This window comes from Sciurus vulgaris, assembly GCF_902686455.1.
Source record: "Sciurus vulgaris genome assembly, chromosome: 10".
In the NCBI taxonomy this organism is placed as follows: domain Eukaryota; kingdom Metazoa; phylum Chordata; class Mammalia; order Rodentia; family Sciuridae; genus Sciurus; species Sciurus vulgaris.
In genome coordinates, this window is record NC_136470.1 from 105931632 (window position 1) to 105958096 (window position 26465).

General features: G+C 35.7%; 1 pseudogene across 1 annotated transcript; it reads right to left on the reverse strand.

Annotated features, from left to right (window-relative positions):
- Window positions 1–2269: 2269 nt before the first annotated feature.
- Window positions 2270–3347, reverse strand: LOC306637668 (N-lysine methyltransferase KMT5A-like; annotated as a pseudogene). Its single transcript has one exon. The product of its transcript is annotated as an N-lysine methyltransferase KMT5A-like (transcript).
- Between the last annotated feature and the right edge of the window lie 23118 nt (window positions 3348–26465).

Consider the following 26465-nt stretch of genomic DNA (forward strand, 5'->3'; position numbering starts at 1 on the left):
CAATAAATTGTATTGATCTATACAATTTGTTTAGATCTTGTAGTTTATTTGGTATATGATAGATCTATAATGATTTTCTAGAAATCTAATTTGCACTTAGTTGTTCCACCATCATTAATTAAATGTTTTCCCTATTATTGATTCATTATTCTTCTTTTACTATTATTTAATTACATTTTGGGGGTATCATTTTTTCCTCATTTATTTTTCTGCAATAAGATACTATACATATTTATGTAGTGCACATATTCATTGGATTAGCTGATAGTTTATTTTTCAGGAGTTTCACATTTTTTGAAGTATAATTTCATTGCATTTTTAGCCTAAGTATTCGAGTTCTTTATTTACCTCTCTCCAAACCAAAATGTTTTGGGGATTGTCTTTTGGACAATATTGAATTAAAATATGTTTAAAGTTTCCTAGAATTGATATGTTTAACAGTTTCAAAGTATTCTTTTCCAGGAGTGTAGTACTGGCTGGTATAGTGATGCACATCTGTAATTAGAGCTACTAGTAAGTTTGTGTGGATCAGGAGGTTGAAGGTCAACCTGGGTACCTTAGTGATACCCTGTCTCAAAAACTAAAAAATACAAAGGACAGGAATGTAACCCAGTGGTAGAGTGCCCCTGGGTTCAAGCCCTAGTATGGTAACATATTTATCTACAGTAGATATACAGATGTAGATAAAGATAGTACTTATTCCATTTTATTAGAGTTTCTTTTTTTTTTGGCCTTGCCTGACAATAAATATTTTAATTTGTTTCATTTTTATGATGACAAAAACTTTCAAGTTTATTTCCTTTTTTTTGTTTGTTTGCTTAAATATAAAGCTAAACCACAAACTTGTACAACTAAGACATTTTATCTCACATTTAAATATTCCTGTTGGTCCTCCTCCAATGTGCTGACCACTGACCCATGCTACTGGGTGTGGCGGGGGAGATTTTCTTAGGTAGCACCATCCTGAGGCCCAGGGTGGGGATAAGGATGAGGACAGGTTCACACTTGAACTCCATTCACACTTGTCTCCGTTCACATTTACCTGGGACCGGGTGGACAGGAGCCACAGCCCCATGGACTGAAGGTGGACATGAGTGAGAACTGGACCCCTGGAGGGGAAGAGGAAGCTGACTACTCTTCCTGCTGTCACATTCAAGATGAGACCTGAGCCACAACCTTGCTCCCTAGCTCTGGGCCCTGCATGCTCCCTGTGAACCTGATGCCTCTCTTTGAGGCCAGTGTGGTGGTGGCGGGCGGGGTCCGAGTCTACACTCACAATTCAAGTTATGGCTGCCCTTCACAGGAAGGACACCTGGTGGTCTGACAAAAAGAAGGCCTCCACAGAAGTCTGGAACTTTCCACCCAGCAGAATTGGGTAAGGGAAGAAGATAGGGTAAATAATTTCTGGTCCTGCTACAAAACTTTATTTTTGATTAGAATAGAGTATCATCTCAATCTCTTCTACAAAAACAAAACAAAACAAAAAAAACACAGAACAAAACAAAAAAAAATTGCAGCACTCCACTCACTTCAAGACCTATATACATGTAAGTTGTTTTCTGTGGTTTTTTCCTTTTCTTTTTTTAAATTTTTATCATTTTTTTTTCTTTTTAATAAACTCAGTGTTCACATTTCTATAAAGAATTAACCCGGTTTCAGGAAGCTCTGCCTTGGCAGGTATAGGGAACAGCATTTGTCCCTGCCTGCCTCTAGGGTGACTGCTCACCCTAATGCTTCCAGGTACACGGAAAAGTAGCTGCCTGGGAAGAGAAAGTCTAGGCCCCGTCGTGCCCCAGCCACGGTCAGTAAGCTTTCAAGAAAGCAGAAGGGAGAACTAGCCTACTGCGAAACCTTTTTTAAAAATATTCATACACTTCAAGGTGCACCTGTCCAGACGTGAGAATAAGAGCTTAGAGACATCCTGTCCAGGCCTTGGGACGCAGAGTGGCCCTCACACCCACCTGTCTTCAGCCGTGAGGGGTGGGGGCAGTCCTGGCTCTTCACCTGGAGAAAGGAGACTCCCCTACTCTTTCCTCTAAAACCTGTGCTTAGTCTTTGACTGCATGCAAGAAGCACAAACGTTCAGTTGTGCAAAAAAGGTACAAAAACAACTAGAATATAAAGTTTTGGTAATATAAGGCCATCTGTTCAAGTCCACCTTGGAAACCTGTAACAGATATTTAAATACTACAGTAAAAAGGCATTTTTAACATACTTTTTAAAAACATCTCTGAAGTAATCTGCTAAGATTGTGTGTAAAAAAAAAAAATCATTTTCCTTTGAGGGCATTTTGCCCTTTGAGGAAGGGAGGAGGGCGGGGAAGGCGACAGAGTAAATGCTTCAGCCAAGGGTAGGCCTTTATGGAGGCCCTGCTGCGGTCCCTGTAGTCATACAGCAGCTCCTCGCCAGGCGCAATGTCGGGGAGGCGATGAGGACGAGGTGAGGCAGGCCGACGATGTTCAGCAGTTTGGTCTGGCAGTTCCCGCATTTGCTGTGATTGATCAGTCTTCCCGGGCGATTTTTGTCTCTGGTCACATCCACGCAGTAGGTTTTGCCCAGATACTGAAACAGTACCCCTCGCAGCCCGTGGTGAGGTCTTGCGTGTACAGAGCCTCTCGCTTCTTGGCGTCTGTGATCTCGAGATCCTGGTGATACTCCACCACCAAGTCGCCCCGAGAGAACTGCTTGGTGGCCATGACACACCTTTGCCAGCAGCGAGGTCAGTCTTCACGCCTTCTTCCTTCCCACTTTCGATCAGCTGGTCTGTTCTCTTCCTTTCTGCAGACTGCAGCTCGGCCAGCTCCTGGAGCTCCTTCGGACTGGGTGGAAATCTGTGAGTTTGTGATTCTGTTGCGTTTTTCCTTGAGTTTTTTCCGAGGGGCCTGTTTTCCCTTGAGGGACGTTTTCAGGGTCTGCTTGGCAACGGCTGCATTGGTTGAGTTACAAGACGAGGTTGGAGTTTTGGGAGGTTCTGCTGCTTCAGATTTTTGGTTTGGAATAGGTGTCAGGGGACCATTCCTGGCGTCTTTGATCTTCTGTTCCTCGGACTTCATTGATCTTCCTATCGCGTTCTCAGCATTTCTTTTCTCGTGTTTCCGTAGATTTCAGCTGATGGTTTCCCCTGGCGTTTGACTTAGTGATGTGCAACTGAGTTCTCTTCCTGAATGGGGGAACGCATTCCAGAGCATTTGTTCAGGTTTATGTAGGAATAGATCTTTGATTGCCTGGCAAATACGTTCTCCCCGTTGGTGTGGGGCCTCCCCGGACCCCTCCGCTTCACGGACTCCAGGCCTGGCTGTAGCTGCCACCGCCATCGCCACCGCCTCCACCGCACAGGGCTTGGACATCTTCGTGCTTTAAGCTATGGTCCGGCTCTTTCACCGCCTAGATCACCTGGGAAACCGAGCTTTTGAAAAAAGTTGCAACAACTATAGAGTTTCTTTTAAACATCAAAATAGTTTGATATTATTTTCCATTGGTTATATATTTCTTTTTTCCAGATATTTTATATATTGGTATTGCATGTTACAAATTAGAATAGGACAGTCTACTAAATAGTTTCAAAATATCTAATTTACGTGGTCATTTTGCATTTTGTTTTTAATTCTTATTTAAAAATTAGTCAAGAGTATTTCCATTAGGCTATAGGGGGTAATAGTAACTTAAAATGTTCAACCAGATTATAAGAAAATAATGACAATTTTACCTCCTACTATTTAAAAATTGCATTGTGTATTTGTTTTAGATCCTATCATAATGATACCGCCGTTTACCAGTGCCGAGTTCTGCTCCTTCTGTTGAAGATTGAACACTAGAGAAGCACGCCAAGGCAAGCAGATTAAACAGGTTTTATTTAAAGCTAATAATACAGACTTCTCCCGGCAGGAAGAAGGGGGCCATGGCTGATGTTCTAAAGTCCCAAGAAGTGAGCGCACCCTACATCTTAAAGTCCCAAGAAGTGAGCGCACCCTACATCTTTTATAGGTTAAATTCTCTTTTGTTCTCCAGTTCTCTCCCCCCCTTATCTCTCCTTCCTGCCTACGTGACTAGGCTTGGTTTTGCATTAAGTGAGAAGCCATGGGCAGGGGGAGGGCCAAGGTGATTCAGGCAGGCAAGGGCCCAGGGGGCATTAATTAGCAGCTCCATGCTTGCAGTCCTTGATAAAGGCAGGTAAATTTGGTAATCAATGGGCTCCGGAGATCCTTGACATTCCATTCTTCCAGGGGCAGTCTCCAACTTCCAGAGGCAGATGATTTTATGGCCATTTCCTCGATTTGACCTGATCCCCTATTTCTACACTAACTACCTGTTCCCAATTCTGGCTTCAATAAGACATAATGCCTCTCAAAATAATTAATTATTAAAAATGGTAGTTGAATTAAATGACCTTTTAATGTCTTTCAGATGATAACATTATTATTGTTATTTATAATATCTTTTATGAGATACTAGATGTGATGATATTAAATCTTCTAATATTTTTTCAAGTTTTCATTCTTCACAGAAAAACTAGATAGTAATGGTACCTCTTAACATACATTATTGAAAGCTATTTTTCTTTTATTGTGGAAAGAACACAACATGAGGTCTATTTTCAGTAAATTTTAAGTGCCATTTGTGGCATTATAAATTATAGGCAAAATGTTGTATAACAGGTCTTTAGAAATTACTCGTATTGTCCAACTGGAACTTCCTGTGAATTTTCTAATTTTTGTTTGATATTCACATTTGATGTCTAAAAATATCTTGTGTATAATTTACTTGTGCTACAATTTTAGTTCTAATGATCTATTATTTCCTATATGGGCAAATTGGATAGTTCTGAGCTATTTCCATGTTTTTGAAAAGTTTATGCAGTATCTATAACTTGTTATTTGAGAGTCTTTACAGACAAAACTGTATGAGCACAGAACAAGTTCTGCAAACTAATCCCTTGATAATTTTCTCAATTTCTTCCCTTGTAATTGGGTTTTATTCAAATTATTCATTTTTTTTGTGAAAGCAATTTTGGTAATTTCCAGTTTCCGAGAAACTATCCATTTCAATGAAAATTGTTTCTTATTGGCAAATGGAACAATATTTTATGAAAATTTTCCATTACATAGAAATTTGTTTAATCTTAGTTGTCATAATTCTATCTAATCTTATTGTTTGTCACTTTTTTCTTTGGGCATTATGGTGATTAAAAAAAAAAAAACAGACCAACTGAAACAAAAACATATTATTAAACTCATTCAAATAACTGGATGTGAAGGTAGGGAGCATGATTGCCCTCAGCTCCCTCCCAACTGACAGAATCTTCTTTACTGACTTGAGTCTGGAAGTTAGATCCATGCATTCAGTTCTCACACTCTTCTTGGTTTCAGAATGTACAATATATTAACATGGAAAATTCTCTCTGGGACTCTAACCTAGGCAATGTGGAGAAAGAAGATCAACAGAACTAAACTCAATTCATGTAATCTTTGGGGTTTTGCACCAAGAATATATCATTACTAAAGAACAGTCAAGTATCCAGTATGAGCATCAAAGCAAAACCTTGATCTGAATCCTTTCTTGCCAAAAACATATTCCCTGGTCTGTACATTTGTGCATTCAGTTGTTCTGTTCCCTGTTCCCTGTTCCTGCTGTTGTCTTTTTGCTCTTCATTCAATATGACTTTTAACTGTACACACCCTTTTAGGCCTCTCTACTCTGCTTTCTGCCCATCTTTCTAGTCAATTCAGCTCTTTTTTTGGCTGCATGCCTCGAATTTCTCTTAATGATATATGTCACTAACACTTCTCATTAAGCTACAATATTAGTTTTGGGAGTCCTACCATTTGAGTATTTGCTAAGTTTCTGAATGCTATTCACTCAGTGTGGGAGTTATTGAAATCACTCCAAATATCTGTCATGTAATTTAAAAAAATTAATTTCTAAGACTTTTCATGTAAGATGAGGAGTGGGAACTCTGGAAGTCAGAGTGCAGAGTTCTCTGTCTGGAAGTCAGAGTACAGCTTCCTCCAGAAATATACTTGTCTTCCCATAGGTACTCTGAAGCTCTTTCCCTCTCAATGTCACTAAAGTCTAAACTCAGTGGAAAGAAGGGGACAGTGAAATGGGGACCACAATGGTCCAACAGCAGATATTTGATCTAATATTAACTGAATAGGAGAGATGCAGAAAGTGCCTGAAACTATCTTCTGTTAAAAACAAAAATATTTTTGGCTTTGAAGAGTGGGAGATGAGAATAGGGGGCAGAAACTCTGTGGCAGTAATTGAATTAATTACCAGAGTATAAAGGCAAGCAATGAGGCATTTAAAGGAGAATTTGAGAAAATGAAATAAACGAATTCAGGAGAAGAAATTGCAGAACATTGCAACTTCACCTAATCTCAGAAATCTATCAAATTGAAACCACATTTGATACAACCATGTCACTATTAAGTGAATAAATCTTAAATTTGTTTATATTTAATTGAACATATAATACAGAATAAAAGCATAATCCATACACTTTGTAAGTTGCTGGATCTTAGGGAATTAAGTCTAACTCTGATGTTGGCAGTAATTAAGAAAAGACAACATTACAATTTGCCAATAGCTCCTAATTTCCAATAATACTACAATAAATTGTACAGGATTTTCTGGGCAATGATGTATTGAAAGAATCCAGAAAGCCTGTGAGGAATGTACCACAATTTTAATGTAGGTTTCTTAACACTGGTAAGAAGTTATGCCAGAGACCTAAAATTTTAGTTATCTTTATTTCAAGTAGAAATAATATGTGATATAAGAAAAAAATGTGAGTTTCTATTTATAGAGAATAGAGAAGAAAAGCAGGATTTAGGTAGATTAAAGGTCTAGCTGGATAGTTCTTCAGAACTAGAAAAAATATGGCGATATACAATCTATTCATGGAGCCAATAGAAACTATTAAATTTGTATTCAGCAGTGCTTTTAGGTAGAAAATTGATGTTGCTGCCAATTTAAGAAGGAGAAATAAGTTCTATAATTATAGTAAAGGCAGTAAATGTGGAATCTGAGGAAATAGCAAGAGAACTAAAGAACTAAGGGTTACTAAATCAGACAAGCAGATGATCAAGGAGGAGTTCCTAATCAACATTACATAGCCCAGGAGTGGCTCTGTCATCTTAGACAGTTGCATATGAGTGGGGGAAGGGACAGATACACTTCAAGGCAACCTGCAAGTCAATCCCACTAATTGTGCTCACAGCTCTTAACAAGAAAAGATGGGTCAGTTAGCTTTAGAAATTGCTGGAGATTATATAAACTATATAGTGACTTTTTTTGTCTAAGCTACCTAGCATAAATTGATATTTATAAAGACTATTTTTGTTAATACTATTTTAAACAGTTTATTTATTTCCAGATCTATTGAGACATAATTGATATACACTTTTGCATGGAAACATGCAAATCCTATGTATGGAAATAACATATGCTACAAAGTGTTGTGTCTTTTCCAGATTGATTTTTGCCTGCTTCTTCTTATCGCTGGTTTTCAACATGTTTCTCATACATTTTGTACAGGAAGGTCAAAATAATGAGTTTTTAAATGGGTAAATATTAACAAAAGAGAAATTACCAAAAAAATATGGTAGTGAACTAAAAATAACAGACACAGGGTACTTATCCCTAAAGCTACTTCTAGGTGCCATGCCCTGCCCTCTGATCCTGCCATCTGTCTTCTCCGGAGCTGCCATGTTTTCTAGCCCATGCTTTTGTAATTTATTATATGGACTAAATTGTTTCCTTCCTACTTGAAATTTTATGTTTTGTTACTTGTATACATTATATAGTGATCAAATCAGGGCAATATACACATCCATGAATGACCTCATAACATTTAAAAATTTTTCATGGTGGGAGCATTTATTCCTTCCAGCTATTTTTAAGCATACAATACCTTATTATGGTCCCTAACTTTTTCACTTTGACTCCAAAGTGAAAAAGTATTATGAGAATGTATGCTCCCTGGACTTTTAAGACATACCAGAGAGAAAAAATGTATTTCTAAATAGATATTTGTTCTTTTCATTTCAGTCTAATAAAAGTTTAACAATGTCTATTAGAAAGTGTTGGAAGTACTTGATTTAGGGTTGTGTAAGCTGAAATGGGTGGATGAATGGTGCATTTTTGTATGGATCAATGTTATGGAGATGGAGGCTGTGTAGGAAAGTGTAGCTGTTGAGGTTTGGGATGATTCCTGCTAAGAATTAAACATTCCTTTAGGATAAATCCTTTATTCTAAGGGATTACCTATATACCTGTTGCAAATAAAATTCACCCTGCATGATACAGACTCTTTCCATGCTTCATATTTTATTTACCCAAATTTCTCATATTTTTCAGTTGCAATCAGTTCCATATCTTACTGTTATTTTGTTTAGCCTTTAACTTAAAAATCATTAAACATCACATTTTTACAACTTTTTTTATTGTAAATTCAAAGTGGACCAGTTGCAGTGACACAAGCCCGTATGTAATCCCAGATACTTGAAGGGCTGAGGTAGGAGGATCACAAGACTGAGGTCAGCCTCAACAATTTAGTGAAACCCTGTCTCAAAATTAAAAAAAAAAAAAAAAAATGAAAAGGGATAGGAGTATAGATCAGTGGTAGATCCCAGGTAGTAGCCCTGGGTTCAACTCCCAGTACTACAAAACAAACAAACAAAACCAAAGTATAAACTGAATGAGCTTTGGTCAAAGTGAAAGTACGTAATGAAAAAAACTCATCTTTCAGCATTTGTTTAATGTATTACATGGGCTAAATTGTGTCCCCTTCCATATCAAAATTCACATTGAAGCCCTGGTACTATCTATACACTCCACTCTGCTTTCCTCATCATGTCAGGGAATTTCCACTCATGAGGTCCTTTTATGCAGTGGCTGGTAACACTTCCTGGCATTGCATACAGACTTGATGACATATTAAGAAAAGAAGCTTTTTCTCCTATACATGGTTTCTTAACCTGGTACTCATTTTCAGAATTGGGTCATATGTTCATGACTCAACTATTCACAATCAAAGCAAAATAAATCAGCATGATGAACAGAGGCCAGTCAATTTTCTGCCTGGAGTGTTAGGAGTCCTTCAATTCTATTAAGGTCATAGCTACTGGATAGCAGAAAAGAATTTGGATATATTAGAGAGTAGAATTGGGAATGGCTGTTAATGAAGCAATGCCTGCCACTCTAGGAACGAAACATATATAAGATCTATAACCTGCATCTGTCTACGTATCTATCATTTATCCATCTTTCTATCGCCTATCTATCATTAAATCAGTGAGATTTTTTCCCCCCATTAAAATGACTAAACTATTTTAGAATTGGCATGGTAGACTGGAGCATGCAGTGTTGTAATCATGTGGTGAATAAACAGCTGGCAGTGTGTAGGATGTCCTTACTTATTTCTGGATGTGATTCCTGTCCTGAGGCACTACTAAAGCACCGGGTAATGGTTGCTGAATGGCCATTCATCCAAAGGAACAAATAATATGTGAATCTGCCTGGGGACACAACCAGCTAAAATTGGTTGGAGTCATGTAATATGCATTGAGCTTGGTCAAGAGAGGAAGTTGGTCATAAGCTCAGACAGGGTGTAATTGGCTCAGGACAAAAGAATGGATGAGACTGGGTCATGGTAAAGGATCTGGGTAATGTACTCAACTCATTTGAAGCTTTTTTCATTCTTAGCCTCATTTACAGAATTTCCTTTGTTGCCACGACGCAGCAGTTCCTCTGGTGGCATAAGAAGATGATTCCATAATAAAAATAACCAACGAAAAAAATTAAGAATGGTGAAAGAAAGGGAAAACTCCAGGTGCCAAGAAGTTCACTTTCTCAGCATGCATTTTAATCTCAGCACTGGGGGTGCATTATGATCCCCTGGTGGCAGACAGCATGTGTCTCTGCTAGCTGAAAAATGTGAGAATGTAAGACACCTTAATTAAAGTCGGAAGCAAAATTTACAGTCAGAAGTTTATGAAAATTGGAGTAGCAAAAATTGTTTTTATTTCTCTCTTTCTTTCCAGCTTTCTGGTTTCAAAACCACAGGGAAGAAACACAAAGGATTAGTAAAAAGAAGAATGTCTAATTGCCATATACTCACCACATGCTATGTGGAATAAATTCCTGCAGTAGGTGATGGATATAAGAAAGTATTTCTTGCCAGTAGTCAGGGAAGTAGGTTTAAATATTAAATTGGTGAGTAAAATGTGTAGAAATGACCTTTATCTTTTGTGAATAGAACTACAGTGCAGAGAGACCTTAGATGGTGGCGGAGAGCAGAAGCTTGGGGAGCAATCCTGCCTTCTGAATTGCTTCTGGTGACTGTGCTATACCTTTGGATCTACTCGTTAATTGGGTAAGCATCATTAAGCCTCTTTGAAATGGAGGATGTGTAGCATAGGGCACCATTTAAATATTTGTTCAAGTTTTATCAAGATCATTGAGAGGAGAATACAGAGTAGGGAGGACAATGGGGACAGTAACTTCTGAAATGAGCATTTACCAGAATCTTGTTGGTATTTCATGATAAATGATTCGACATAATACCAGCTGCCTATACTTATCCTTCTCCAAACAATAATATGCCTATGATATTGGTATTATTGAATGTTATCATTATGCTTATCAGAGATCATTGTCCATTCTTGTTTTGTGATGATTGATCTGCTGCCAGTGGCTAATAAATTTTGCCCATATCAGGATGCCATCTCCCAAAATTATTTTTAGCCTTTTTTGTCTTATTATGTCCTTTTCCTCATTTATCATCTATGAGTAGAATGATAACATCTTAACCCTGTATTCATGAATTTTTTCATATACTACACCTTATTTCAGATAAAGACTAAGATAGCTAAATTCATAACTTTGTATGTTTCAAACTATATGACTTCTCTTAAATGATTTAGACTTCTGATTTTAAAAACATATAACATACGTTATATATGCTGGGCTAGAAGTTTTTCTGGCTATTTTTTCATTTCCTGTTTAGATTGTACAGCTCCCAATTTCTCAGTTTGGACTGTTTTACAGAAGTAACAGATGAAGTACTAGTGTTTTCAGGTGATCAGTCACATTCAAAAGTCTTATAGATCATAACTTCTTGCATTTTTTTTTGAAGAGTCTTCCTCTTCCTGAAACTTAAAGAAGATTACTTTTAAAGTCTTTTGAAATGAGGAGCTTTCTTCTTCCACATGGTAGAACAGCCAAGAAGGGCTGTCAAGTGGTGGTATACTTGTACCAATTTCTACTGATGCTTTCACCAGGGCCACATCAGTTTTCTGTTTATATAGCTGCCTTTTTATCAGTCTTCAAGTTGACAGAGTTCATACCCTATCAATTGAGATTCCAAAAACCCACATCTTAGAAACATGGTACCTGTCATAGGTGGGTTGTATAATAATATGAATTGAATGAACAAAGTCTAGAAAGGAGACGACTTGTCTTTTTGTCCTGTGGGGGAAATGTATTTTGCTTAAAAGAACCATCTTCTTCAGTACAGATCCACAGCCAGAAAGCATAAGCTGAGATGCCTGTGAGCACTCTAAGCTTAGAGTTTTTCCTTCTGCGGTGAAGCTAAACTGGCCAGAGTGAGGATTGTTCAGAGGGGGTCCGAGGAGGGGGAGGGAGAAGGGACTCCTTATCTTATCCAGTAAGCCAGAACACCTGGGTAGTTACCCCCATTGACTTTTTGTCCAAAGATGATGCTCAATTGGGAGTGAAACTGAGACCAGGTTTTACTTTATCCACTTGCCACTCCAGGACAAGTGTGTCGTAACAACTGTCACAGACCTTAGCTCTTTTGTTGAACTCTTTGCCTCCAAATGCTCTGATAGCATTTACGTTGCTACTCAAAGTTACAGTCTCATATTCTGTTCTCATAACAGAAAATCCCTCAGGTAAAAGGGCTAATCTAATATACATGGGTTTTCCCTTTTGCCAAAGGACAGCCCAATACCACTTCCTTCACATTTGCTTAAGGACAAGAGTATTTCAGTTTCAAAAAGGGATGCATTTTGTTCTAAAATAAAATATGGCACCTATGAAATCATGTAAGATGTAATTTAAGGAAAACCAGCTCAGTATTATAACAGGATTTTCTTATCACGCTCCCTCCAGATGCTGCAGCTGTCACTTAGGCCATGCCAGTGTCTGGTGTCAGGCCAGTTTGATGCAAGTTGCGTTCCACTTGTCACCCTTTCAATTTCCCAGATGGCCTCAATTTTAAAGGGCATATTAGCATTATCATAGCAATCTTAAAGATGTGTCTTGGCATGACTTTAAGCTCATTTTGTTTCTAAGTCACAAAGTATAATGAAATACCACTGAGATAAAAAGGATTTTATTGTCTATATATGACATCAAATGCTCTAATCTCTGACCAAAGAAATTGAAGGTTTTAAAAAAGGTTGTTCCATGGAATACACTGCAGCGTAGCATCAAGAGAGTAAGGGGGTGCTTTAGAACACAGTGGTTTAAATAACAGGTAGGGGGTGCTTGCCTTTGCACATTTTGAAAACCCCAGGCCTATCATGTGCAGAAGTAGTTTTAATGGAAATCTGTCAAAGCATTACAGAACTGTATGAAAAAATAGAAAAACCTGAAAACATAAATGCACTCTAAATTATTAAACAGTAAAATTACTTGGTCTGTCAATTATTAATGTAAAATTCAAGCTTCTTGAAATATAGATATTTACTTCAGCATCTTTAGATACCTTCTGTTTGTGTGTTGAATTGCTGCCTCAGTAGAGCATGATTAGATTCTGTGATAAGGATGTTTGTTTAAAAGAAGGAATGTCTCCAGGAGACTGTTAGTTGCTAAGAATACTATTTATTTGGCACTTGGAGTCATCGCTAAGGAATCTATGTTTAAATTAAAGATTGTCAGCACTTTTTAATCCTTTTGCCCGTATCATTTTCGACTTCTCTCTGATATCTCAGAAACTCAGGACTTTACTTTTTTTTTTTTTTTCTCCTCCACAAAATAAGGAAAGTGAAACTGACTTCACTGGGTTGTTGAGAAGTCATAGAATAATACAGCCTTAGCAGAGTGCTGGGAATGTCCTTTAGTACTCCATGATTGCTGAACCCACTCTCTCAAACGGAAGTGCATACTTGCATGCATACACACAGACATGCACACACACACAGACATACCCAACACAGAGAAACAGACATACATTTTGAAATCTATATCAGGAAAAACTTATCAGCAACTGGTTTTGCAATGGGTCTGGCTAATTTTTTTGGAAGAATAATTTAAATTTGATAACAATCTTTAGGACTATTAATCACACTATGTAGAAACAGTGAACATCAGCCTAGTGAAGGAAATAGAAGGGCTGTGTGACCTTCCTTTTAACATAATCAAAGTGAAATTTCAGAGCTGGAATATCTTCAGTTCTCTGAGTCCCTAGCCCAGCATTAGAACAAAATATGTCCTCGATGTTCCCAGTTCTATAATTGTCTACTGCCCTCATTTGGTCCTGGAACAGGGAATAACTGCACTTCTCAAAGGGATAGAACAAGGCACGGAGATAGGGTCAGACTGTAAAAGGACTGTTTACATGTTATGGGTCAGTTATGGAGGAACCTTGAAATTACTTTTGTACAATTGAGCTGTATGTACAGATCTTTGTTTTAGAAAGATGATTCTTCCTCAGCTGCATCACTGATACACTGAAGTAAGGAAGACACTGGTACAGGGAAATTTAAAAAGAATACAATAGCAATTTGGAGGTGATTTGGTTGTTATGTGCTTACCCACATCCTCTAAAGTAGTAGAGGGTAGTGGTTAAAAAGCTTTGTTCCTAACTGGGTTTGAATTTTTGATCTACTATCACTAACTGTGGAGACTATTGGCAACTTAACTAATTTTTCTGTGATAATGACTCAGTTCCTTCATGTATGAAACATCAGGAGCTACATCATAGGTTTGTGCGACTAAGGAAACTTGTACACATAAATTTATGGGAATTATTCCTGGCTTCCAACGAAACTTCCAGCGATAAGCAATTCATGAGTGTCTTGACAGAGAAAGGGTAGTTTGTGTGTTTAGATTTATTTTTTTCTCTGTTTGTGTTTTACAGTGCTAGAAAATTAATCCAGGGTATTATGTGTGGTAGGCATGTGCTCTACCACTGAGCTACATCATCAATCCTCGTTTAAGTTTTAAATTGGTGGATGAGACACAGAGTTAAATACTTGCATGAACTTCTTAACACATTTGTATCTATCCCTCTCTTAGTTTGAAATTTGAGATCATTCAGTTAAATCTCTATGATAATACATATTAATAAATCATCATATTATGAAGAATGATAACTCAATGACCTGAGTTCATTGGAGACATAAATAGGAACTGAACCCCTCTAAGTCACCATTTGGTCATTCTTGTCCTGTGATATTATCAGAGTTGGTTAACTGGGATTTCTAAATGAAAATGCCTAAAACATAAGAAATTTGGGTGGTTTGGGTCTGTGGCTCAGTGGTACAGCAATTGCCTAGAATGGATGAGGCACTGGGTTCCATCCTCAACACCACATAAAATAAAAATAAATAAAATGAAAGTATTGTGTCCATCTAAACTAAATATATATGTATGCATATTTAAAAAATAGAATTTCTTTTTTTTTTTTTTTTTTTTTTTGTACCAGGGATTGATCCAAGGGCACTCAACCAACTGAGTCAAATTCCCAGTTTTTTTTTTTATATTTTACTTAGAGACATGGCTCACTAACTTACTGAGGCTGGCTTTGAAACTTGGATCCTCCTGCCTTAGCCTCCCAAGTCACTGGGATTACAGATGTGGTGTAACTATGCCTGGCTAAGAAATAAGAAATTCTTAATCATTTTTGTGGAATTTAAAATTTTATTTTCATTTTAAGAAAAAACAAAATAACAAAAGTTTTTAGATTAAACATTATTCCAAATTTGGAATAAATGTACATTTCAAGTATAATACTTAGACATAACAGCAGTGTTTTAAACCACTGCCTCCTCTGGGAAAGTCATGTTTTGTCTAGTTGTGGATTGATAGGTCCTTGCTCTGATTGGATGAAATTTCTCCAACACCAGAAGTCCTAAAGGGGATCATATCTGCATTAGTTTTGACTCTACCTCTGATCAGCAGAGAGCAATTGGCAAGTTTTCGCAGCTTCCTCTTTAAGAAGCTGTGGATCAATGACTTCTTTACCACATTTCTTAGACTGTTGTGGGACAAATTCACCTTATAAAGTTCTACAAATACATGGGACTTTATATCTGGTACCAGCAGCTTACCACCAGAGGCATCATTTTGGTGCAGAGGTCTTCTGGTTCACATGAAGAAAAACTACTTGGTTCAGACCTCAGTTGTGAACTTGTTTCTCCTCTTCTTCCCCAGTTATGTGTATTTAGGTAAATCTCTTGATTTATCTCAGTCCAACACCATCTGGAGAATGGAGATAATGATGTTGCGAGAAGAGTGTGGTAAATTACCATCATTCAAGTATCTGAAAATTAGGGTTCTGTGAATTGAGTTCGCTGCCAGGCCTAATTTCTGTTGCTTTCTTTTATAGAGGTTCCCCACAGTCACAGATGCTGATGGCCCAGGTAACCGTTTAGGACATTTGTTTGGTGGGGTTGAGTGGGGGAGTTTCATAGGATTAGAAATGTGTGCACCATGAATCCTATGAGGACTAACGTCTGCAGATATTGAATAAATAGAGTGAACCAGATGTATCTGGTTATTTTGACAAGCATTATCTCTGTTACATACATCAGGCTTTTGAAGGTGTCTTAACATAGGTAGCTTGAAGCTTCTCTAATATGAAACATGTCACAAGGCTTATTTGTTTAGAGTTTATTTTTTAAATGTGTTCAAGTTTCTATAAAAGAAACAGTAGTTAATATAATGAAAAATCATGACTTCCTCTTAGTCCCAGCGTCCACTGACAACCATTTTCAACTCTGTGGTCTTGTAGCTATTACCTTTTCTCTTTCTTTTTTCTTTTTACACTGATATTTCCTAAAAGTGATTGTGCTGTTTCTTAAATTCTGTATTTGGTATTTTCCATTCTATTTCTTGTACTATTTAGTAATTAAAAATTAGGAATTAGAATTTATAATTTAGCTGTCTTTTTTATCATTCATTATATTGAGATATATTATATAATATACACTATAATATATGTACTAATATATATCTTTCTTCTGTCCTTAAAATGTAGTTGTAAATTTTGGTTAATTACATGTTGACAGATTTTCATCATCAAAACGATGTAACTTTCTTTTTATTATAGAGTCAATTGCAGACTTAAGTTCACATTCATAAAGAATTTTATTTATTTTTTTTCCCTGAAATTAGTTGGCTCTTTTTATTTCATTTGTTTGGCATTCATCGTGATCTAGTTTTCCACAAAGCCAAACCTGTCTGATATCTACCATGTAGATTTTTCTTTTTCCTGTATTCTTTGGAAACTCCTCTTCATTTCTTTGCCCCAGCCGCTATCTAGCAGGCAGCCAAACTATCATCTTGGGTCTTCCTTTTGTGTATAGTGATTCTCTTTAATACCCCTCCTCTGTTCAGTCTTTTATTCTTGGATTCCCATGTCTTCCTTATTCTTTCTTCTCTGTTTTTCTCACTTGCTGAGTGAACTTTCAGTGTTGTCTTTCTGTTTCTGTGTAGCAACCGCTACATGAGTAGTTTGATCATTTCCCTTGAAATCTTGGAAGAACTAGAAATGTCATTACAGATAAAATAGCTTTCTTCAATAATAAACTATTGATTTGTAGTGAGGAATAACTGAAGTATCATTTAAGTCTTCATAATGTTACCTGCACTGCCCAAGTGGAGCGCCCCAGTACCACAGCTAAATTTGTTCAAATTTTCTAGTTTCTGACTTTGTATCTGCTTTGTCCAGGGAGTTTGTAACTCTGTTGGTAATTTTTTTTTTTTTTTAATACTTGAATTGTGTGTGATTTGCCCTACTCATGGGCTATAACTAGAAGAAAGCAGTCTAAGAAATAAAATTTCTAAGGTAAAACAAAGCAAACTACTAATTTTTTTGCATTTCCCTGATTCTATAAACTACAAATTTTAAAATGACAGCCTTTATTAGTGGTTGAAACATAACAATTTTGATAAGAAACAATAATACCATACCTGTAATTTAAAAGATAAATTTGTCAAAAGTTACAAATATGAATACTAAAGGATTTCTATTGCTTCAAGGTCATAAATTTGGAGCATTTAGAAAATGTAGTAGCTAAGAACGAATGTACATCAGCCAGTAGCTTAATATTATCTCTTCACAATATTGAACAAAATAGTAAAATTTGCCTTCAAGGGTATTAGCAGGTAGCAAAAGGCAAAACTGCAGGAGCTTTCTCAATTTATTTACCTTGTATTACATTTTTTCTTAGAATCACTACAATTTAGGATGTGTTGACATAGGGGAAAGAATGCATTCATAATGTTTCATATTATATTTTAAAGGTATAATTTCTATCATAAGGCAAAGGAAATAAGAAATAGTGCTGATATTTTAAGATAGCCCAGTGATAAAAACACAGGTAGATGGTCACTTCATACAGTTTCAATGCGAGGGCTTTATCAGTGCAGTTTAATAAATATTTGTTGTTGACATACTGAACATAAGTTGCTTGTCCTAGACCCTGTGATGCCTAACACCAAGTAGCAATATGCTTAAAACCTAATGGAGCTGACTGAATGTACCCAATAGTATGACTCAGAATAGAAAGTGAATTTCCAAAGCAGAGACCTTAGCCAAGGACTGTATGTGCAGAGAAGACACAGAAGGTTTTCATAAAGAAGGGGACCTCTGTGTTTTTAATGGCAGTATGATAACTCACAAGGTTAGGAGCCCATAGGATATATAATCTCATACATATGCTATTTTGCAGTCTACAAAATCCTTACAAGTATAGTATAGTGGTTGTTTGTTTATTGTCCATTTTACAAATGAAGGAAAGTGAAATGCTAACTGCTGTATGATTTTCTTAAAGTCATAAGTTATATAAGTACTTAGGAATGGCATAGTTCAAAAATGCTTCCAAAATCCAATTTGATGATGACTTTAAGTATAATCCACTCTCATGATGTTATGGTGGCAGAGACCTAGAAATGTCAGTCTTACCAGATTGTGATTTGATGTACAGGAAACACAGTGTTTCTTTGACTCTAAATTATGTCTGTAATAATTCTAAAAATTATTTGCCACAATGATATAGATTGGCCTATAAGAGTGCTTTCAAACCTTCTAGATCATCAGAATCACCTATGAGGATATTTTAAGAACACAGGTTCTCATTAGCATAAACATCTTATCTATTTTATCTGAAAAACTAGGACTCATGCTAAATATCAGTATGTTTAATTGCTCCTTGGATAGCTGGGATATCTGCTGGACAATGGAATATAGTATTCAATCGTGAAATGAGAAATGTAAATTTTTCATCAAATCACCATCATTTTCCACAATATAGCATTTTGTATTGCATTAGCTTTCTATTATAACTAATTAATTTTTTTATGTAACAAGGGATTCTGTGTGAAACCAAAAATGTTAATTGTCATAGTATTAAAATGAGAAATATTCCAATTTCCTAATTTTGACAAGAATTAACATATCTTTTACCCAAAAGATTTCCAGTGATAACACACTTTTCAGGCCCAGAGAATTTCTTCATTCCACTACCTCTAAATATACCAGTTTAGTTACTATTCCAGTTCTCATGAAAATTTCTTTTTATTTGTAGATACATAACGTCTTCAAGTAGGAAAATCAACTACAAAAAGTTCATGTTGTATATTTTAAAATTCTCCTTATTTCAAGTGAATTTGAGTGGTTTGGCCACCTTTCTGAACTATAGAAGAACACTTGAGATCATTGGAATAAGAGGAATATAGAATAAAGGACTCTAGAGTAACTAGTTATCTAAGCAGTAATAAACAACTTACTGTTATAACAGGATCCCTGCCCTGAGAAGTAGGGGGGTTTGACTTCAGTTGTGGGTTAGGAACTGGGATCAGCCAGTCACAATCCTTGTGTGACATTAACTGTATGATTTCCTTTCTCTAAGTCTCAGCTGTCCATATCTGAGTTGTTACATGGTTCAAGTGACAAAATAGAGATCACGTAATTTAATAAACTATAATGTGGATTCAGATATGATGGTGGTAAGATGGTGAAGGTGCTGAAAGTGATTTGGCCTTAAGATGGACAAGAATGCCTTAGTAAAGGAAAAAACAGAACCACACATCAGAACTAATATCATTAAAAAAAAAAAAAAAAGAACTATACCCATTTTACATACATGTAAAAAAGAGGCCTACATAGAGATGTTTATAGAAAAGTGTTGTGATTTCTGTATTTAGCTAGTGATTTATAACACAAGTCATATTGGTTGTGTTTGTTTATATTGAATGATAAATATATTTAGTTGAAGAAGCAACTTAAAAAAACTCCTGATCATATTTATGCCACAATTGGGGAGACAGGACTAATCCATCCCAAAAAAGGATGTGAAAGACATTTGTTCAAATTCCAGCTTTGTTAGTAACCTTTAATTTTGTAAATTATTTAAGTCCTGAATCCTTGATGTTATCATTCATTGCTAATTAAGGTAGCAGGTTTATCAGGATTCCAAAACAATGCATGTAGGTAGAGCTATCTACCTTGGTTATTCCAAAGACTGCCTTAGTTATCCCTAAATGTATCTTTATTAAAATACTATTGAGAACACAATGTTCAAATGCTGTTGCACAATTGTATGTACTTCCTCTTATGATGGACTGAATATGTTCCCCAGCAAAATACCTATGTTGTAGTCGTAATCCCCAGTAGGTCAGAATGTGACCATATTTGAAAGTATTTCAAATACATTTTTAGAGAAATGGGTAATCTAAAATGAGTTCATTAATGTGAGTCCTAACCTACTATGTCTAGTGTCCTCATAAGAAAAAGAAATTAGGGCACAAAATGTATACAGGAGAAGCCACACGGAGAGATAGCCATTTACAAGCCAAGGAGAGAGACCAAGAACAGATCCCTCCCGCACAGCCCTCAAAAGAAATCTGTGCTAGAAATTTTATCTTGAAGTTCTACTATCCACAAATGTAAGAGAAGACTTTTTCTTGTTTAAGGACATTGAGTGTGTGGTACAGTTGTTGTGACAGTCGTTAAAAAATGAATACACTGATATAGATGTCCTTTTAAAACATGTTGGCAATGTGGAGTGTGCAAGACCTAGCCTAGAGTCTGCTGCAGGACCCCATGTTTGGTCCCCTTCCTCTCCTGCATATGGTAGGCTGGTTTCCAAAGGGCACCCTTTGACAAGACACAAATCCTTAGGTTCACCTGAGAAGGAAGTGCAGAAAATGTCACTTCATAGAGAAAAGGATGGAGGTTCATTGTTACCCATGTTGGAGGTGCTTTGGTACAATGATATCTCCAAATTCAATTGAGGATGATCATTCTTCCCTTGCTGTGTCACAGAGGGTCAGGGGGTAGGCACATCATCCAAATTTAAAAGACAAATGTCTTTTAAAATTAAATGCTGTTGAGTGTGAAAAACCTTCACTTTTCTGGAGTTTTGAGAACTTGTCATAAGTCAGAATTACTACTTAAACGTTCCATAGAGATGGGCCAATCTCAGTAAAGAAGCAAAAGAAGCAATGCAAGGTGAGAAGACAGAATGATCTGACTATATGCGTTCTCTGGTGTCAGATTTCAAACAAAGTTAAGTTCTAATTCTGTCTTTCCTAAGTTGATTATTTAACCAAGTCATACTTCATTGCAACAAAGAAAGACTTAACTAACACAGGATGTATGGTTTGAAAAAAAAAAAAAGAGCAAAAGTGCTAATGAATGTGACATTTAAAAATATGAAGGTGCCATTTTCCTCTATAATGAGCAATGGTTAATAGATTAATATCTACTTTTTGTTTTTGTATCTACTACTAAATTCACATAGGTAAAATACATAACATGATAATAAGTAACAACTTTAAACAAGAACTCTATAAAATGGTGTAGCTTGGCAATGTAGCACATGCTGTAATCCAAGATACTCAGGAGGCTGAGGCAGGAGGATTTCAAGTTCAAGGTCAGCTTGCGTAATTTAGTGAGACTGTCTTAAAATAAAAAGAGCTGGGATATGACTCAGTGGTAGACTGCATCTGGGTTCAATCCTCAGTACTACAAAACCAAAACAAAAACAAGGAGAAAAAGAATTCCATAAAAGAAAAAGTGATACTTCTTTCTATGTATGTTCATTCCCTAGAATAATCATGATTACCTGTTTGTGTGCAAACTTCAAGAAATTTTTAATAATGTCCACATTAAATATTTCACCACTTTTTTAACCACAAAAATAGAGGATGCTTTTAGCTACTAGTAATAAAAAAATCCAATTAAAAGTGCCTTTGGCATTGAGAAAAACTTATTAATTCATATAACAAAAATCTGGATGTGACATTTTCCAGCACTCTTGAGATTAAGTGAATGCCACAATGATGCCTTTCACACGACGATTTCTTTAGCATGTTATGATATCCCCCTTCATGGCCACAGGATAATTGAAGTAGTTCCCAGTGTCACACCTGGACATCACAATTCTAGCAATGAACAGAGAGGCATTTCTTCCTATGTGTCTGTTTTACTAGTGAACTGTTTCCAGAAGGTTACAAGCAGATATACTTCCACAATTATTACTAAGAGGAATAAGAATTTCTGTAACTGAGTTACACCAAACATGTACTTTCTTCCTGTTTCCTGAATTCAGGAAGGATTGTCTAACTGAATACTTCAGAACGTATACTCTAAAGAACTCTGAAGAAAGAGACTGAAAAGTGAAAGATCTGATGTTTACTACTTAAGAGGGCAACTAATGGTGTCTGTATACAAGACTCATGAAATACAAATCCTTGACATTTTTTGAACTCAGCAATATATAAAATGCAATACATAAAATCATTTTATAAATGAAAATATAGTATTTACCTCATTCACTTTTAAAATTGAGGCTAAAGTAATATAACAAAATTAAACAATTTACAGGAACAATGTGGTGGCAATAAACACATTTACAAAATTGTCAAATAATCACTTAGATTTAATGATAGAATATTGTGTGTACTTTGATGACAGTCCAGTTTCTCAATAAAAGCTAATTGATTAACTTTATAACTAGTTGTCTCTTTTAGTATTGAACAATAAAATGCTGACCCCTTTTTCCTTGATAATATTTTGTATATACGAAGGTTAGCTCAATTAAAAACCTTGCTTGCAGAAAGTTTAGCCATTAGTCAAGAAAGTCACATTCTTGTTTTGATAAGATCATTTACATTCCAGGTGTCTATTATAATTTTTAAAAATTAAGTAAATATCTTTGTTCTTCAATTTGGATATATATTTCATGTAATTTGAATTGTAGATTGCTGACATTTACAGAACATGAAGGAAATTACCTTTCACTATGCAGTTGGTAGCAGGAAGACATGTACATATTTATTTCAGTTTGCTAGATGCAATTTGGTAGGTGGGTAGAGAGCCAGGTAGGAAAATGTGCTGTGTATCTATTTTCAAAAGGCGACCAGATGTAATTCATCTGGTTATGTAGGTTGACTGTGCTTCAGAAGTTGATCATTATCATTTAATATCATATTGGGAGTTTTCAAATCTGCTGTGCCAGGCACAGATTGTTCTCTTTGAACTTGATGCATGTCAAAAAACTTTGTAGTTAAATATAGAGTTGGGATTTCATGGCTAAAGTATGTCTGCTAGAAAAAAGTAAAAGTGTGCAGAGACTAATCATTTTCCTCTTAGAGTTAGAAACACCAACCTATTACCAGCATGAAGCTTTTTCTTCCTCTCTCCCCTCTTCCCTCTCTTTTTATTTTATAACACATTATCATTTAGTTTTTCTTGCACTGCATATACTGCAATCACATAGGGAACTTGAGAAATTAATTGACTCAATATCTCAGAAAACTTGCTATTTTAAATGGGTAGAAAACTCATTATGGTAAAGATGAAACTGAAATGACTGAAAGTAGGTGTTACGATTGCCTTCGTAAAACACATTTCAGCTTGGGGTTGATTTCTTAAAACATCCTGTGACTAAGGTATGCAAATCTGTCAATATCAGTTTGATTTGTTACAAAATAGAGCAATATAAATTATGCAGAGTTGAGAAAAAGCATACATGCAGAAGTAACTTTGAATTCTAATTAATTGAGAGAGATTTAAAGTAAGAAGAAATCAGTGGGACTGTTTTTCTGCATACCATTAAATCAATGTTGAGGCCTACTTTGACACCATCTTTGAGTCCACTTGATAATGTTCTGGGGTGGCAAACACTCTGAGGTCTTGAAATATACATTGAATGTTAGGCCTCTGATGTTCAGAAACTGAGAAAACTTCAACAAATTGATCTACTTCACCTAGACTCTATTTGCATCTGATAAATTTGTTTTATACCATTTCCTCATTTATTCTGGAGACTATTAAAAATGATATTTTTAAATAATACATAAATTGTTGAGGTTAGTGCTAATCCAAGAGTAGGTACTTATAAAGTTCAAGCTATTATTTTTTTATCTATACAGCACTCTGATAGGCAGGTTTCTTTAGATGTTCTTATTATGGCAATGTGTCATCTGTCTTTAAAATAAAATGGGAAGGGTGATGTGAATCTATAGTTCTTGGTGTCCTGACATGCCTGAAGGATAGGTAATGTTTTACCATGTAGCGATTCCAAAATTTGCCAGGTTGTGCATGTGTACCTGTGTACATGGGTGTGCAAAGTCCTCAATGACACAACATTCATACAAATGGGGATGGCATGATTTCAAATTCAATTATTCCTTGAAATTTTATGCAAATAATTTTGGAGTTTTATTGTTATCTCCAAAAAGAGAAATATGCCTTATGAAGTGGACATGAATAAATAACACTGATATGAGTTGATAATCCTAATTTCTGAACTTCACTCTGGGTAAGAGCTCATTTGCTTTCCTGTTACCATTTCAGAGGAAACTGCAGTATATGCTTCTTAATTATTAGATGAAGAAATGTACATACTTGTGGTTGCTGTTTTTTTCCTCACTTCTCTGATAAGTGGTTTACTCTGATTTTGTTTAGTTTTGTTTTATTTCTTACAGGTGGTAATGTGAGAAAGTTAAAGAAGCTGAAAGCAAGGTTTTGATATGATTGAAGATATCTGAGCAGTATCCTAAAAGACACATAAAACATGTAAAATAATTCCTACTGTTTTTATCTATTTCCTTTTCTTCTTTGTGTCCTAGCTGCCAGTCTATCAGAGCCACTTGGTGATGAGGAGCAGTTCTGGTTGAAAGAGCTGACATTCAATCTACTTCTCTGTAAGCCACTGAAGGGACAGTCAGGTCCTGAGAATTTCTCGGGACATTTGAATCTGTAAAATCCGTAAATTTGACAAATTTTGATTAACTTCAGCCAAGAGATACAAACTAGAAGAAACAGATTTCTGTCAAAATGACTCCCAGTGTTTCTCAAGTGCAACCTAAGAACTCTCAGGAGTAAGATTCCTGTAAGGTTTAAAGTTGTCTAACACTCTTCACGCTCTTCATTTCTCCACAATTATCTGCATTTCAACTGCCTGTATGTCAGCAAAAGAAAACAGACAAAATGGTTTTCAGTACAGGAAAATATAGCTCCTTGAGAATAACTATTTACAGATATATTTTGAGTAAAACATTCTGAAAATTTTGATATTGTGGTCCACTTTCATCTTTATGTTTATCAAAAGATTTTTTTGCTAGATTTAGACATCAACAGAAAGTTATCATAAAATAACTACATCAATGGGGCATTTTCAAACATCATGAGCCTTTAATCCACATGTACTCCTTTCATATTGTCTATGTGCTGGTAAGAAGTGTTTTAAGATGCACATATGGATACTTCTCTAGGTAGCACAGAATTGTTGCAGATAAAGCTTTGATAAGAAAGATAAAGCCTATTTTTATAAATGATTATGTCTCCATACTCTGCACACCTTAGTTCAAATTAGAGGATAAGATTGACACAGATTTCATTAAAAGATTCATTGCAGAGAAAAATCTGCCACAGTGCTTCCATGTCTAGTTTGGAAAGTCATAAATTTGCAGCAGCATAGAAGGTTAGATCCAGAAAGGACCTAACACATATTTTTGTCCAATGATTTGTAGATGAAGAAGTCTATATGGAGACTGAAAGGATCTCCCTGCTCCAGAAAAGAAATCAGATTTAGATCACAATAATATTTATTCCAGAAATATTGAGTTCCAGGTTTCAGGTACTATATGTACATCATGATTAGCTCATTGTATGTTAAAAACTTCTTAGCTGAAAATTCATTTAAAACACCTAAGTTACCACACATCTTATTTTAGCAATGCAGTACACTGTAGGGTAAGGATTGTTTGGTGGTCATGGGGCTGACTGTGAACTGTGGCTCACTCCCCCTTCTTAGCATCAAAGGAGAATATTACTATGCTGAGAAAAGGTCAAAATTCAAAACTTAAAGTATGGTGTATATTTCTTTTGCACCAACATAAAGTTGAAAAATCTTGAGTGAACCATTGTGGGTGGGAACCATCTGTACTGTATTTTAAATCCTATAACCGTCTTAAGAAGTTGGCATTTGTATTTCTGTTTAACAGATAAGACAGATTTAAAGAAATGAGATGATCACCTGTATTCTGGTTAGTTAGCAAGTGATTAATCAGCTTTAAACCTAGTTGTCTTTTTGGGATACTTAATAGTAAGACAATAAATATTTGTTGGGTAAGTGAATAAATGGATGGATTTACAAGAGTCATTTCAATGCATCACTATCCCCCAACACATCATTGTAGCTCCAGTATACAATAACTTGTTTTAGTTTAATTTCATTCACAAAAGCTTAATAGACATGTATAACCTCAGCTGAGCATTTTCCACTAAGACTAATACAATTATAATGGTACATGTCTTTGCGATAAAGAAATGACCTACAATTATTCATTATTAATATATATGTGCAAATTCAAGACCTATCAAAAAAGGATGTCTTGACGTAATTAACTTTGATTTATGATCTATCTAGGAAATGACTATGAGTGGGCAGATACTGAAGTCATATATTCCTCCAAACTATCTTCCAATGGAAATAAGTGCGTATTTAATTGGTTGCACATGTGATTCCTCTTCTATCATAAAAATTCGAATATTGAAACATGATTTAAACAATTTTGAAATAATTTGCAATCTAAAGCACATGTAAAAATGCAATCAAATATATTTCTGATAATATTATTTTCATTTTTAAGTTTAACCAGTTTATTAAATGAATAATCACAGATAAACTCAGAGTATGATATAATCTACTCTGATGATATAAATGATATAAATCTTTTAATAATATTTCAAAAAAATCAAG